The following is a 15,254-nucleotide window of genomic DNA, read 5'->3' on the forward strand; positions in this document are numbered from 1 at the left end:
ATTATGCACGTGTGGCGACTGGTGAGACAAGGCGGGTACTTACCATATTATTGCACACTTGGGAAGACAAGGTGGGCTATGTCAGGGATTGATTTTTGATGACTTGTGATGGCCTGGTGGCATTCTTGTTGTTGATGTTTATGTAGTGGTACACTTACCCGTGTGAGTTTTATCTTGTGGAAAGTTGTGAGAAAACATTCTATGTGCTGTCCGTTTCCTTTCCTATACTTACTAGCTGGCATGAAACATGATAGGACACTTGCACAAGCATACACGTAGTTGAGCACTCTTATCGGTTAAGAGGTTTTATTGATATTGATAAGTATAGATGCACACCCTTGTTACTTGCCTTCTATGTGAGAATGGCTCTATTTAGCACGTGAGTTGTTAGTACGGTTATGAATTATAATGAGGGCACGGGATGCCCAGTGTTAGGGTTCAGGTATTAAGACCCGTGAGTTGTGAATAGTATGAGGTTCGGTACCTCGTGGAGTTTATTGACTAAAACCTAGTGTGAAAGTTGTTGTTTTCATTTAGCTGCTACTTGCCTTTCTTTTAATTGTGTTTATCGGATTTAGGTTGTGTTTCCGTTCGTTCTCCTATGTGATTACTATGGTATTTTGCTGGTAGTTGTTGTTTTCCTTTCTTACTGAAGTTACCGTATTATTTGCCATTTCGCGTAGTCCTTATGTAGATATCATACTCTGTTGTCCCTATACTTATACTTGTTCAGGTTATTTAGTCCAGTAAGTGTCTTGACTGTTTCTCGTCACTACTCCATTGAGGTTAGTCTTGATACTTGCTGGGTACCGCCGTGGTGTACTCGTACTACACTTCTGCACATTTTTGTGCAGATCCAAGTATTTTCGAAGTCAGTTGATCATTAGCTAATTGTGCGGATTGTTGCTGTGGAGACTCAAGGTAAACTTGTTGATGCGTTCGCAGGCTTTGGATTCACCTTCTGATTTGTATTCACACTATTTACTTTATTTCAAATAGTTGTATTTAGAAAATTATAGCAAACTCTGTAGAGCTTATGACTTGTACTACCGGTTTTGAGAATTGTAAATTATATAGAGATTTTCATTTCAAAAAATAAAGAGAGAAAAATTGTTAGATGTTATTTAATTATTGGGTCGTGACAAGTAGGTATCAGAGCCCTAGGTTCATAGGTGTTATGAGTCATAAGCGAGTTTAGCAAAGTCTTGCGGATCGGTACGGAGACGTCTGTACTTATCTTCGAGAGGCTACGGAACTATTAGGACAATTTCACTTCCTTCATTCCTATCGTGCGAGTTTATTGATCTCGAAGTTTGAAGCTTTTATCATTCCATTCTCTCACAGATGGTGAGGACATGAGCTGCAGTTGCTGATGATGTTACCCCCGGAGCAGATGTCACTAGGGGCAGAGGCATAGGCTGACGTGGAGCACGTACCGCAGCTAGGGCACCTACCAGAGCAGTAGTTGAAGAACCGCTAATAGTTCCAGTTTGGGGGCAAGTACCAGAGGTGCCTGTTGTTACCCCCAGACTTCAGGAGACCTTAGCACAGTTCCTGAGCATGTTTGGTACATTGGCTCAGGCAGGGTTGATTCCGGTTGCACCAGCTATTTCACAGACCGGGGGAGGAGTTCAAACTCCCGCTGCCCATACTCCAGAGCAGCGATTTCATATTGGTCCGGTTCCAGGTGTCATGGCGACACAGCCTGTGGTTCTAGTTCAGCCTGTGGTTAGGGCAGAAACATCTGAGGAAGAACATCTTAGACTTAAGAGGTACAAGAAGTACCACCCTCCCACCTTCAGTGGATTGGCGACAAACGATGCCCAGGGTTTCCTGGAGGAGTGTCACCACATTCTTCATACTATGGGTATTGTAGAGACGAGCGATGTTGCTTTTGTTACGTTCCAGCTCAGGGGAGCGGCTTATCAGTGGTGGCTGGCGTATGAGTTAGGTAGCCCGGCCGAGTCAGCTTCACTTACATGGGTTCAGTTTTCAGAGATATTCCTAAGAGAGTTTGTACCTCAGTCCCTTCGAGATGGCACGCAGAGTTTGAGCAGCTGCGCCAGGGCACTATGTCAGTGTCAGAGTATGCCATTAGATTTAGTGATTTGGCCAGACATGCACCTGCTTTTGTCGCTACCATTAGAGAGCGTGTCTGTAGATTCATTGAGGGGCTAAGGTATGATATTCGGTTCAGCATGGATCGGTTGTTAGAGTCGTATGTTTCATTTCAGCAGGTGGTAGGGATCTCTCGCCGAGTGGAGGGCATATGGGATCAGGAGAGAGGGGACAGACGGGGCCATAAAAGAGAGGTTAGGCAAGGTCAAGAGAGAGGACAGGGAAGCTAGGAGGCCTCGTAGACCAGAGAGATATACTAGTCCTTATTTTGGAGGTAGGGTACGACATGGTATAGGTTTTGTGGGTTAGCCAATTAAGTTTGCACTTCAGGCTTCGCACGATGTTTTAGGTACATATGGGTCTCAGAGTACCCGTACCGTATAGTTCCCACAGCCACGTCAGCAGAGAGGTTGCTTTGAGTGTGGAGATACCAGTCACATGGTGAGAGATTGTCCCAGACTCCGGACAGATGTGTCACAACAGGGTATTCAGGCGAGTAGATGGCGCCCAAGAGGGGGAGACCCAACCTGTTGATGTGTTTCATATAGTAGGCTTGAGGCCGCATCGCCAGATGATGTCATACATGTATGCTTTTGGTTTGTCACAGAGGGGCACCATTCATATTTTTTTTTTGTTCTGCTTATCGAGGCGAGTTCCCTTATTTGTTGCTTTATTTATGGGTGAGTTTCATGATTAGTACTTTGCTTACGTGTTACCTTGTTGGGAGATTCTATGAGTGGTAGCACGTGTCTATCATTTATTTTTATTCATTATTGAGAGTTACGAGACTAAAAGTGAATTCATGTTGTCCTCAAGGTAGGTTTGATGTGATTCCTGAGTAATTTGGTTACAATTTGTGATTTGATACTCTACCGGGGTGAGAGTTTAGTAAGTGTTGTGATTTTATTGGCAGAATTGAGTTAGTGGAAGATTTCCATTGGTATGATGTGTATTCGACTTGTGATTTAGAGTTGAGGGTGAGACCCTCGCGATTCCATATGATTTGATATGTTTGAGCCGGGCTGCATGCCGTGGTGGAAGTTATATCAGGATGAGATCCTTGTGAATTGTTCATATACTTCAATTTTTCCTTTTAAAGTGATTTGTAGGATGGTACTCATAGAGAGTTATGCCTGTCAGGCGTGTTTGACATTCTCTTATGTGTTTCTCTTTACATATTCAGTCATTTTTCGTTCTGTGATTCTTGAGTTTTAGCTTACGGGGTGTGTGCCCGGTGGTGTTAGTTATGACTCGTTGATTCGGGTGTATAGTTAATAGGTCTTCATGTTTCTTGCATCATTTTTAGTGTTGTGGAGGTTTGAAATAGGGTTCTAACAGATATGAGGCTAATTGCAGGTGTTGGTTTTGATTACGGGCAACTATTGTGATCAAAAATATTATTATAGGCCTATATGTGGCATGTCATGTTGAGTGGTCGTACCTTATGGGGGGTAGGCATGAGTTATTGCAACTGGTTGAGACTGATACCGGGTGTGGATTTAGAATCGGGTCTTTTGGAGATGAACGGAAGGTGAGAATTTTGACTCTAGGGCTTATCGGTGTTGGTAGAAAGGATAAATTATAGTTGACGTGGGGTCACCCACCGGTGTATGCTGGATATGTGCATTCAGTGATTTGAATACGTCGAGGCGATTCTTGGCACGTTCGAGGACAAATGTTTGTTTAAGAGGGGGATGATGTAACGACCTGACCGGTCGTTTTGAGAATTTAAGTCTCATTCGGTGGCATAAGGCCTTGAGCAGCTTTGTATTATGTGTATTGACTTGCGTGCGTGGTTGAATTCAGTTACCGGATGATTCAGAGTCAAATCGGAAGAAGGATTCAAGTTTTGGAAGCTTAAGCGGTAAAGAGTTGACCGGAATTTGACTTTTCTGTAAACGGATACAGAATGCATTTTTGATGATTTCAACAGCTTCATATGATGATTTTGGACTTAAGCGTGCGTCCAGATTTGGATTTGGAGGTCCGTAGGGTGATTTGAAGCATTTCGGCGAAAATTGGAAAAGTTAAATTTTTGAAGGTTGAAAGGTTTGACCAATAGTTGACTTTGGTGATATCGGGGTCGGATTGCGATTCCGAGAGTCGGAACATCTCCGTTATGTCATTTGGGATTTGCCTGTAAATTTTGACGTCATTCCGAGTTGATTTGATAGATTTCAACGAGTTTTAGAAGTTGGAAGATTTCAAAGTTCATAAGTTTGATTCATGGTGTGATTCATAGTTTCAACGTTGTTTGATGTGATTTGAGACCCCGAGGGAGTCCGTGCTAGGTTATAGAACTTGTTTATGTGTTTACACGGGGTCCCGGGGGCCTCGGGTATGTTTCGGATGGGCTATGTGTCATTTCCTTCTATTTTTGGACTGCTGTTTTCGGTCATCTGGTTTCCTTAATCGCGTCTGCATCACTTCCTCCGCGTTCACGTAGTGTAATTTTGGAGGATGAATTATTTGTTCTCCGCGTTCGCATTACTCTTTTAGCGATCGTGGAAGCCTTCCTTCCCCTTCTTCGTGTTCGCATACGCTCCATCGCGTTCGCGTAGTAGAAACTATGAGTTGGGAGCTGGTGACATTTCCTCTACGCGTTCGTACTGCTCTATCCGCAAATGCGTAAGTGTGCTTTCCCCTCCTTCGCGTTCGCGTGCCGCTTTACGCGTTCGAGTAGCCCAGTTCCTAGGCCATTATTTTCCTTCTTTGCGATCGCATATGCTTGTTCGCGATCACACAACACCAATTCTGGGCAGTAGCCATTTCCTCTTCGCGATCGCAGCTCCTCTTCCGCAATCGCGATATACAAACACCTCGGCAACAGAATATATTTTCCAAATCGAGGGTTAGGCCATTTTTATCATATCTTGACCTGTAGAGCTCGATTTTGATTGATTCTTTGTGGGTTTTTCAAGCAAATCGATTGGGTAAGTGTTCTTCACCTAGAATTTATTATATTCCATGATTTTATCTTCATTTATATCATTTAATTTGTATTTTGAGTTGAGAAAATGGTAGTTTTTGAAGAAAAGTTTTAAAATGAAAAATTCATGATTTGAGGGACGAATTGGTATCGGAATTTGATAATTTTAGTATGGTTGAACTCGTATCGAAATAGGTGTTCGGGATTTGTGAAATTTGTCGGTGTTCCGAGGTTCGGGCCCGGGGGTCATTTTTGGGTCGATTTTTAGATTTTGATAAAGATTGAGGCTTTATGATCCTGAATAGTTTCTTATGAGTTTTATTTGTGCTTTGAAGTTATTTTGGTTAGAATTGAGCTGTTCGGAGGCCATTTCACCCGAGAAGTTCATTTTTGAGTATCGGTCTGTCTTCTTTGAGGTAAGTATCTTGACTGAATTCATGTGAGGGAACTACCCCTTAGGATTTGAGTTTCTATGCTAAGTATAGTCCATGTACGCGAGGTGACGAGTACGTGCTCGGACGTATTTGTGGAAAGTTGGCCTTTTAGGGTTCTTAGGTTCTTGTATTTACTGAATATGCAGTTGTTTTGTTATGAATACGTTTTTTAATTACTGGTTTCACCTCTACCTCATTTAATTAGAGTTAATTGCTTCATGATCCACTCTTATTGTTTATTTGATTCATCTATGCCTTAAGTGCTTATCTTTATTTGGAGTTATAATTATCTCTTATGCAATTGTTCATCCTTAATTAAGAATATGATTATCTTTCTGCTGCTTATCCTTAATTGAATTTGTTGTATCTCGTTCGTAATTGCCCGACCTTTAAAGAAGTTTAGATGTCCAATATTTTTGTTGACTTGTCCTTATTTAGAATCATTCGACTTGTGTTAGCCCCCTTGTTGTTGAACTGTACATTACGGACTGTTGTTACATATTATTTCCTTCCATGTTGAGCTATTCTTATTATGACTAGCATTCTCAATTGTGACTACTCCTTGTGAATTAGTTCCTCCGTTTCTTTGAGTTTTCGAATTTCTGAGTTTCCTTATTTGTTATACCCTTGCATTATTGTCATTGTTGTTGTTGTACTTGTTGTGACGCACGAGGTTTATGCCGTGCGGTTGTTGTTATTGTGATGCACGAGGTTTTTGCCGTGCGAGTGTTATTAGGTTGCACGAGGTTTCTGCCGTACTATTGTTACTATTGATATTTGCACATGCGGTGTGACAAGGCGGGATATATATATGTGGGTTGCGCATGTGGAGAGACATGATGGGAACATTGTTATGCACGTGTGGTGAGACAAGGCGGGTACTTACCATATTATTGCACACATGGCGAGACAAGGTGGGCTATGTCAGGGATTGATTTGTGATGACTTGTGATGGCCTGGGGGCATTCTTGTTGTTGATATTTGTGTAGTGGTACACTTACCTGTGTGAGTTTTATCTTGTGGAAAGTTGTGAGAAAATATTCTACGTTCTGTCCGTTTCCTTTCCTATACTTATTAGCTGACATGAACCATGATAGGACACTTGCACAAGCACACACATAGTTGAGAATTCTTATTGGTTAAGAGGTTTTATTGATATTGCTGATTATAGATGCACACCCTTGCTACTTGCCTTCTATGTGAGAATGGCTCTATTTGGCATGTGAGTCATCAGTGCGGTTATGAAGTGTAATGAGAGCACGGGATGCCCAGTGTTAGGGTTCAGGTATTGGGACATGTGAGTTGTGAATAGTATGAGGATCGGTACCTCGTGGAGTTTATTGACTAAAACCTAGTGTGAAAGTGGTTGTTTTCATCTAGCTGCTGCCTGCCTTTCTTTTAATTGTGTTCATCAGATTTAGGTTGTGTTTCCATTCGTTCTCCTAGGTCATTACTATGGTATTCCGCTGGTAGTTGTTGTTTTCCTTACTTAATGAAGTTACCGTATTATTTGCCATTTCGCGTAGTCCGTATGTAGATATCTTACTCTGTTGTCCATATACTTATACTTGTTCAGGTTATTTAGTCCAGTATGTGTCTTGACTGTTCCTCGTCACTACTCCACTAAGGTTAGTCTTGATACTTGCTGGGTACCGTTGTAGTGTACTCATACTACACTTCTGCACATTGTTTTGCAGATCCAGGTATTTTTGAAGTCAGTTGATCATTAGCTAGATGTGCAGATTGTTGCTATGGAGACTCAAGGTAAACCTGCTGCTGCGTTTGCATGCTTCAGATTCACCTTCTGATTTGTATTCACACTGTTTACTTTATTTCAAACAGTTGTATTTAGAAAATTGTGGCAAACTCTGTAGAGCTTATGACTTGTACTACCGATTTTGGGAATTGTAAATTTTATAGAGATTTCCATTTAAAAAAAATAGAAAAATGTTAGATGTTATTTAATTATTATTGTTATTTAGTAAATGTTAGGCTTACCTAGTTCCTAAGACTTGGTGCAATCATGATACCCAACAGAGGGAAAATTGGGTTGTGTCACGCTTTTAACCACTTGATCACTTCTTTCTTCACCACTTCTTTCATGTTGGGGTTCAGCCTTCTCTGATGTTTTATGGACGGTTTGTGCCCATCTTCCAGTAGAATCTTATGCATATAAAATGTTGGGCTGATACCCTTAATATCTACAATGGTCTAACCAATTGTAGTCTTGCACTCCATCAACACATGTAAAAGTTGTTCTGCCTGCACAACTAACAAACTAGTTGAGATAATAATAGGTAAAGTTGAGTTAGGTCCCAAGAAAGCATACTTGAGGTAAGACAGTAATGGTTTTAGCTCCAACTGTGGTGGCTCTTCAATTGATGGCTTAGCTCGAGGGGTCTTTCTCTCTTCTAAGTGTAAAGGCTCAAATTCGAGCTCTCTTTTCCAGTACCCTTGGCCTTCAAGGGCCAAAACCCACTTAGCCAAGTCCTCACCATCTACCTCTTCTAAGTTCATGAGGCAGGCTGCTAGAGGGTCTTTTAAGTTCAGAGCCTCATCTTCCTCCTCCAAAATCACATCCATATCTTCTATCAGAGAGCAGTTAGCAAACTCACTGGGTTGCCGCATAGACTTTTGCACATTGAACGTTATCTCTTCATCGTTCAGTCTCATCTTTAGCTCCTAGTTTCACAATCAATTAGAGCTCTCCCAGTGGCCAGAAATGGCCTTCCCAAAATTAAGGGAATCTCCTCGTCAACCCGGCATTCCAGAATGACAAAATATGCCATAAACATAAACTTTCCAACCACCAGTACATCATCAAGTATACTTGATGGCCTCTTCACCGTTCGGTCAGCTAGTTGTAGTATCATGGATGTGGGATTGCTCTTCCAACGCCTAACCTTTTATAGATAGCCAAGGGAATCAAGTTTATGCTCGCCACCAAATCACACAATGCTTTATCAAAAACATAGTTGCCTATTATGTATGGGATTGTGAAACTTCCTGGGTCAGACAACTTCTCAGTTATGCGTCTCATCACGACAACACTACATGTCTGAGTTAGTGTAACAGGGGCCAAGTCTTGAAAGTCGAACTTATGAGACATCAAGTCCTTTATCATTTTTGCATAACCAGGCATCTCCTTCAAGGCGTTAATCAATGGAATGTTCACCTGTATTTGCTTCAACATCTCCATGAATTTCTTATACTGCTCATCCTTCTGATATTTGGCCAATCTCTGTGGGAAGGGTGTTGAAGGTTTCTTCTTTCATGTGATTTGAGTTTGATCCTGCTCGGGCACTGTTTCTAAAGCCTTCTCCTGCACTAACTCTGTCTCCTTCGCAATTTTTTTCTTTGCTTGTTTCCACTGGTGCATGTCGTACCGTCACCTCTGTTAACCATGTTGAATCCTCAACCTCAATTGGTACTGGCATAAGTATCTCAGTTGGTCAGCTTTCGCGAACAATTTCTTGCTTTAGATCAAGATCTCTACCATTTCTTAGACTCACTGCCATAAGTTGCTTCAAGCCTTGCTATTTTGGATTGACATGCGTGTCTGCATGTAACGTCCCTTGGGGACGATTATTTAGAGCCATGGATAACTGCCCTAATTGAATCTGAATGCCTTTTATCGTTGAGTCATGTGCTTCGACTTTCTCTTGCATTTTTCTATTGGACCCAATCAGCTGTTACAATATTCCTTTAATTTGAGACAACCCATCATCTTGTCTCACTATCTGTTATTGTTGAGGATGTTGATAAGCTAGCTGCTGATTTTGCTGATTGTATCCCTGTTGCCTTTGGTAAGGCACAACTTGACCCTGTTGTCGCATAGCTCCAGGATTATTGATATTATTGTACTGTTGTTGTGCTGGTCTATACTGTTGATTCTGCTACCCCCAATTCTGACCACCTTGCCTTTGTCCTCCATAGTTGCCCACGTAGTTCATATTCTCTTGATAGTTCTGGTTGTCACTTTCACCACTCCACGAGTATACATATGTTGGTTAATACATGGTGTAAATAAGCCTCCATTAGTCGTGTCAACTATGTGTACCTGCTTCTGGCCTGATTCATCAATCTTCTTGGTGAAGATACTCATTTGCGTCATTATAGTGGCCATATTCTCAGCTATGGAATTGTCTAGGTCGAAAGACACTGAGTGAACTAGAAGAGTGCTTGTAGAGTCTCTTGTCATCCATCTTGAGTTTTGAGCCATTTTATCTAGCGGGACTTTACACTCTCTAAATGATTTGCTAAAAAATGCTCCACCTGCTGAAGCATCAACATTGTCCTTCAAGCTATCTGCCAATCCCATGTAAAATCTTTGACCCAACATCTGATCTGGAATGCCATAATGTTCACACTTAACCATCATCCCTTTGAACCTCTCCCACGTTTCTTGTAGTGTTTTAGCTGGTTTCTTCTTGAAGCTCAATATCTCATCAACTTGTTTGGCAGTCTTATTGGGTGGGTAGAACTTGTTCAAGAACTGCTTGACTAACTCCTCCCAAGTGGTGATGGAGTTTATAGGGAGCGAATTAAGACAAGTTTGAGCTTCTCCAGTCACTGAGAATGGAAACTATAACAATCTAATTGCTTCCGGTGTCACATTCGGTTGCCTTTGAATGACACAAAAGTTTTTTAGATGCTGCTGTGGATTTTTAATGTAAGACCCGGAGAACAATCCATTGTTCTGCAGCAGATGTAGCATGTTCTTTGTGATTTGAAATGACTCCGCTTCTATCTGAGGGACCGCAATTGAGGTTGCCAGATTTTCAATGGTGGGTTGTGCCCAATCATACAAGGCTGCTTCTAGCACAAGAGGTTCCACACCCTGATTGTTCGGGTCATTCCCATTGTTTCTGTTGTTTGGGTTGTCTATTACGTCACCCAGTCTAGTTCGATTCATTCTGTTGAGTTCTGTTGTTGTTTATTCTTCTTGTTTGCACGATTTAATGCCTTGAAAGCTTTCTTAGGATCCGATAATGCTTCAAACAATTTACCAGTTCTTGAGGAGTTTCTAGACATGCATCTGTAACACCCAAGACTACAAACGTTAGAATTTCAATATAATGAATTTCAAGTCTAGAAAGCTGACTAAATTACGAATTCTAGTTATTTTTCTAGTTGTAATTAATAACACCATTAAGTCCCCGACAACGACGCCAAAATTTGATCACGCCCAACTATGCCTTCTAAGCGGTCGTTGCAAATATTATCTGGTTTACAAGTACGGAGTCGAATCCTACAGGGAATTTACGTATTAATCACAACTGCTAGTTTCACTAGAATTCAAGTAATCAATTTCCAAACATATTGAATAATGAGTGGAGTTTTTACCAACTAACAACGAGATAATTAAAAAGCTGTAATTAATTACTAACAGCAAATGTTGTAGACAAGATTGGAAAGGCCTAGGGTTATGATTTCCCCTCTTATCAGAATCCTCTTAGCTACGTCTCCTATTAATTCGCCTAGATACTCTCTACCGATCATGAACACTTTAGGTGTAGTAATTCTCTTCCGAGCAAATACAATAATTTACTATACGTATTCTTCCGAGCTACGCTAGCTAGCACTAGTTTACCGCTCACTAATATTACATCAAGGTTTTGTTATTCCTAATCCCACCTTTAAACCCCCTGTATTGATCCCTCAAATATGTTAGAAGTGATGTTATTCAATAACTACCTAAATATGTACCATTCTCCAAGTAATACACACTAAATAGGCATAACCGATTGAGGGCCCTTCAATCAATCACAATAATCACGTAGTTGAACAAGTAGAGAAATTCCAATGGCAAATTTATATTAAACGCAACAAAAATTCATCCTCCAAGAGGTTCCATCAAACCCTAGAATACAGAGTTTAGCTACTCATAATTGTTTTCACAACCACAATATAAGAATTTATCACTAATACTAGAAAAAAAGGAAGAAGAAAGGTAAAAACTTATTTTCGAATCTTCCGTCTTGCTCCTTGCCTGTTCTTGCCTTCAAAGTTCTTTTAAAAACCAAGATACCCTCTTTTTAGATGAGCTGGACTTCATATAGTTCAAGAAAATTTGCCTCCAAAATTATAATTTTAGCCCTGAAATATTTTTTCTCGGAAGGACGTGCGCGGCCGCGCACCTGCGCAGGTGGCCACGCACTTTCGCCAGTTTCTGCTTGACTTGCGCGTCCCAGTGCGCGGTCAGTGCACGGCCACACACCTAGGAAATTTTCTGCACTCTTATTCGTTCTTCTTTTTAAGTGCGCTAACATCTGTTGATCCTCGAACAAATTCTCAATTTATTCCATAAACTTTTACTTGGCCTTTAACGCTCCATATCAACTCAAAAAATGGTCCCTAACCTTATTGTAGCCCGAAATTTCTCCTGTAAAGCATAAAGTACTCAGTCAGAGCAATTTACTACCTTTTAACACTCAAACATTAGTAAAGTACAACAATTTAGAGTGCAAATAGTGGCCAAAATACATAGTTATAGCCTACCATCTAGCATATAAAAATAAAAGAGATATTTTAGGTGATTATTAAGAAAGAGAAAAACTATTTTTGACTTTCTTTGGAAGAGAAACATAATCTTAAATATAGAGGGGTTATTGGAAATGAGGGTGGGTGTCGTGTAACTGACACTCTAAAATTAAGGGATCTTGATTTTTTTTCTTTTTTATGGTTTTGTATATAACTTGTAGTTATAGATATACAAAGCAATTAATAAGGAACCTAAATAAAGGTGGTAAAAAGGTTTCTATTATAGTATAGCTAGGTAAAAATCCCAATAGTTTTTTCGCGGACTAAAGGTGATAATACCCCAATATATTACTCTTTCAACTATAAATAGAAATGGTTACATGTAATGACACGGCCGTTCGTTTTGAGTATTACAATCATGTTTCCATACTTACCACTCGATTTATGCTTTACGGTTGTTATGTGACTCGTCGGGGTGATTGGTTCGGGTCCGGTGAGGTTTTGGAATGAATTGGAAGGAACACTTAGTTTCAAGATTTAAAACTTAAGTTAGAATAGTGATCGGATGTCGACTTATGTGTAAACAACCCCGAAATGGAGTTTTTATGATTCCAATAGCTCCGTATGGTGATTTTGTACTTGGGAGCGTGTCCAAAAAATTATTTGGAAGTTCGTAGTGGAATTTGACTTGAAATGGCAAAAATTGAATTTTTGGGAAGTTTGACCGGGGAGTTGACTTTTTGATATCTGGGTCGGAATCCAGTTCTGAAAATTTGTATAGGTCCGTTATGTCATTTATGACTTGTGTGCAAAATTTGAGGTCAATCGAACATGATTTGATAGGTTTCGACATTTAATGTGGAAGTTGGAATTTTTTAGTTTTATTAAGCTTGAATTGGGGTATGATTCGTGGTTCTAGCATAGTTTGATGTAATTTAAAGTTTCAACTAAGTTTGTATGATGCTCTAGGACTTCTTGGTATGATTTGACGGGTCCCAAGGGGCTCGAGTGTATTTTTGGATCATTGGTTGAGAGACTAATAAAGTTAAGAAATTTGGGAGTTTGACCATGGTCAATATCGGGTCAAGACGGCCTCTTTCCAGTGTTTTGAGTACGTGAGCAGGTCCGTAGCATGTTTTATCATTGAAATTCATATATGGTTTGTGTCCGGGATATTTCAGATGAGTTTCGGGGTAATTTCGGATCATTTCGGAGAAGTTTGAGTTTGCTGGTTTCTGGTGAAATACTGTTCATTGGCAATTGCGAACCATTTATGAAAATTGCGAAAACATTGTTCATTCACAATTGCGAACCATTTATCGCAATTTGCGAAAACACTGTTCATGGGAGGTACTGTTCATTCGCAAATGCGAACCTGGGCAGAAACTTAAGGATTGAAAATCTGTCATTTCTTCATTTTCGATTAGGATTTTTGGAGCTCGATTTTTGGGCGATTTTAAGGATTTCTTCACGACTTCGACTGGGGTAAGTGTTCTATATCCTAAAGTGATTATATTTCATGAATCTATGGTTATATTCATCGTTTAATTCAAATTTAAATGGAAGAAATCAAGATTTTTAAAAAATCTTCTAAAAATAAAAATTCCAGATTTGGAGGACGATTTGTTGTTGGAATTGGATAAAATTGGTATGGTTGAACTCGTATCGGAATGGGTATTCGGATTTCATAAAAATTATATCGGATTCCGAGAGGCGGGCCCCGCATTGACTTTTGTTGACTTTTTAAAATAAATTTTTAAGTCGCCGTATTTTTATTCGGAATTATTTGCGATGAATATTAATGAAGTTATACAATTAATTTGGATAGATTTGAGCTGTCCGGAGGTCAATTTAAGGAAGAAGGCGATTTTGGAATATCGGCAAAACTTCAAAAAGGTAAGTATCTTGCCTAACCTTGAGTGGGAGAATTACCCCTTAGGCATCGAGTCTTATGTGCCATTTTTGAAATGTGAAAAACTGTGTACGCGAGGTGATGAGTACGTACTCGGGATTATATGTGCAAATTTTATTGGATTAAAGTCTTAGACATTATTGTGTAGTAAATTGGATAATTGTTGGCATTTATTAAATCATCTATTTGCCATGACTCATTCCTTGTTTGTTGAATTTGTTTTTATATGAAAATTTGATGTGATTGTTACTCGAATATTTATGTAAATTCCGTGAGTTTGGTGATTTGATATTTCCTTGAAATAATTATATTATGGATTTTTCATTTACAAATAATTAATGAAATAAGTTTAAACCGAGGCGTTATATAATTATCAAGAATTTGGATTAGTGAAGGTGTTGCCAAATACTGAGTATTTTCCATCTCTGTTGTTATTTTGAGGTGTTATACACATTGTGTGGAGCCTTGGGCTATTTGTTGTGAAAGTAATTGATTTTGTTATATCTTTGGAATTGGTTGTGGCCATTGGGCAAATTGTGATATGAATTGATTGTGTTATGTTGCCGTGATAATATTCCGTGTAAATTGTTGTGTTATTTGAGTTATTATTTTGAGGATATAGGGTGGCATTTCACTGTTGATATTATGTGGGTATAATGGTGGCATTTCACTGTTGTTATGGGTATTGGGATATTGTCTGGGCGGAGCGATAAGGGTGGCTATAAGAGCGATAAGGGTAGTCATATGAGAGATAAGGGTGGCTATAGGAGCGATAAGGATGGCTATTGATATTGTTAGGGCGGAGGGATAGTGGAGGCTATTATAGGAGTGATAAGGGTGACTATTGTCAGTGATGATATGTGATAATGTGGGGTTATTGCGTAGGTAATTTTCATGTAATGTTGTGATTTCCTTGTGTTTATTTTTATACCTTGTGCAATTTGTCTTGTTGTTGGTAAATTGATAATAGTCTGATCTATGTTGAAATTGGGAGCTTGTGGTTATTACCGGGCGGATAATGAAATAAAATATGGGCACGAGGTGTCGTGAGTAAATAATGATTATATTGGCACGTGAACTGTCCGTGCAATTGTGATATGAAATATGGGCACGAAGTGCCGTGAGTAAATAATGATGATATTGGCACGTGAATTGTCCGTGCAGTTGTGATATGAAATGTGGGCACGAGGTGTCGTGGTTAAATGATAATGATATTTAGCACGTGAGTTGTCCGTGCGGTTGTGATAGAGAAATTGGCACGAGGTGCCGTGGAAAAATAAAAGTAGGTTGAGACCCGTATTTTATGATTTTAAAATGTTGTGTCACAAGGTGACTTTTATTCGAAAGAGATTTATTTGAAAGAATTTTATTTGAAAGA

This window comes from Nicotiana tomentosiformis, chromosome 1 (genome assembly GCF_000390325.3).
Source record: "Nicotiana tomentosiformis chromosome 1, ASM39032v3, whole genome shotgun sequence".
NCBI lineage: Eukaryota > Viridiplantae > Streptophyta > Magnoliopsida > Solanales > Solanaceae > Nicotiana > Nicotiana tomentosiformis.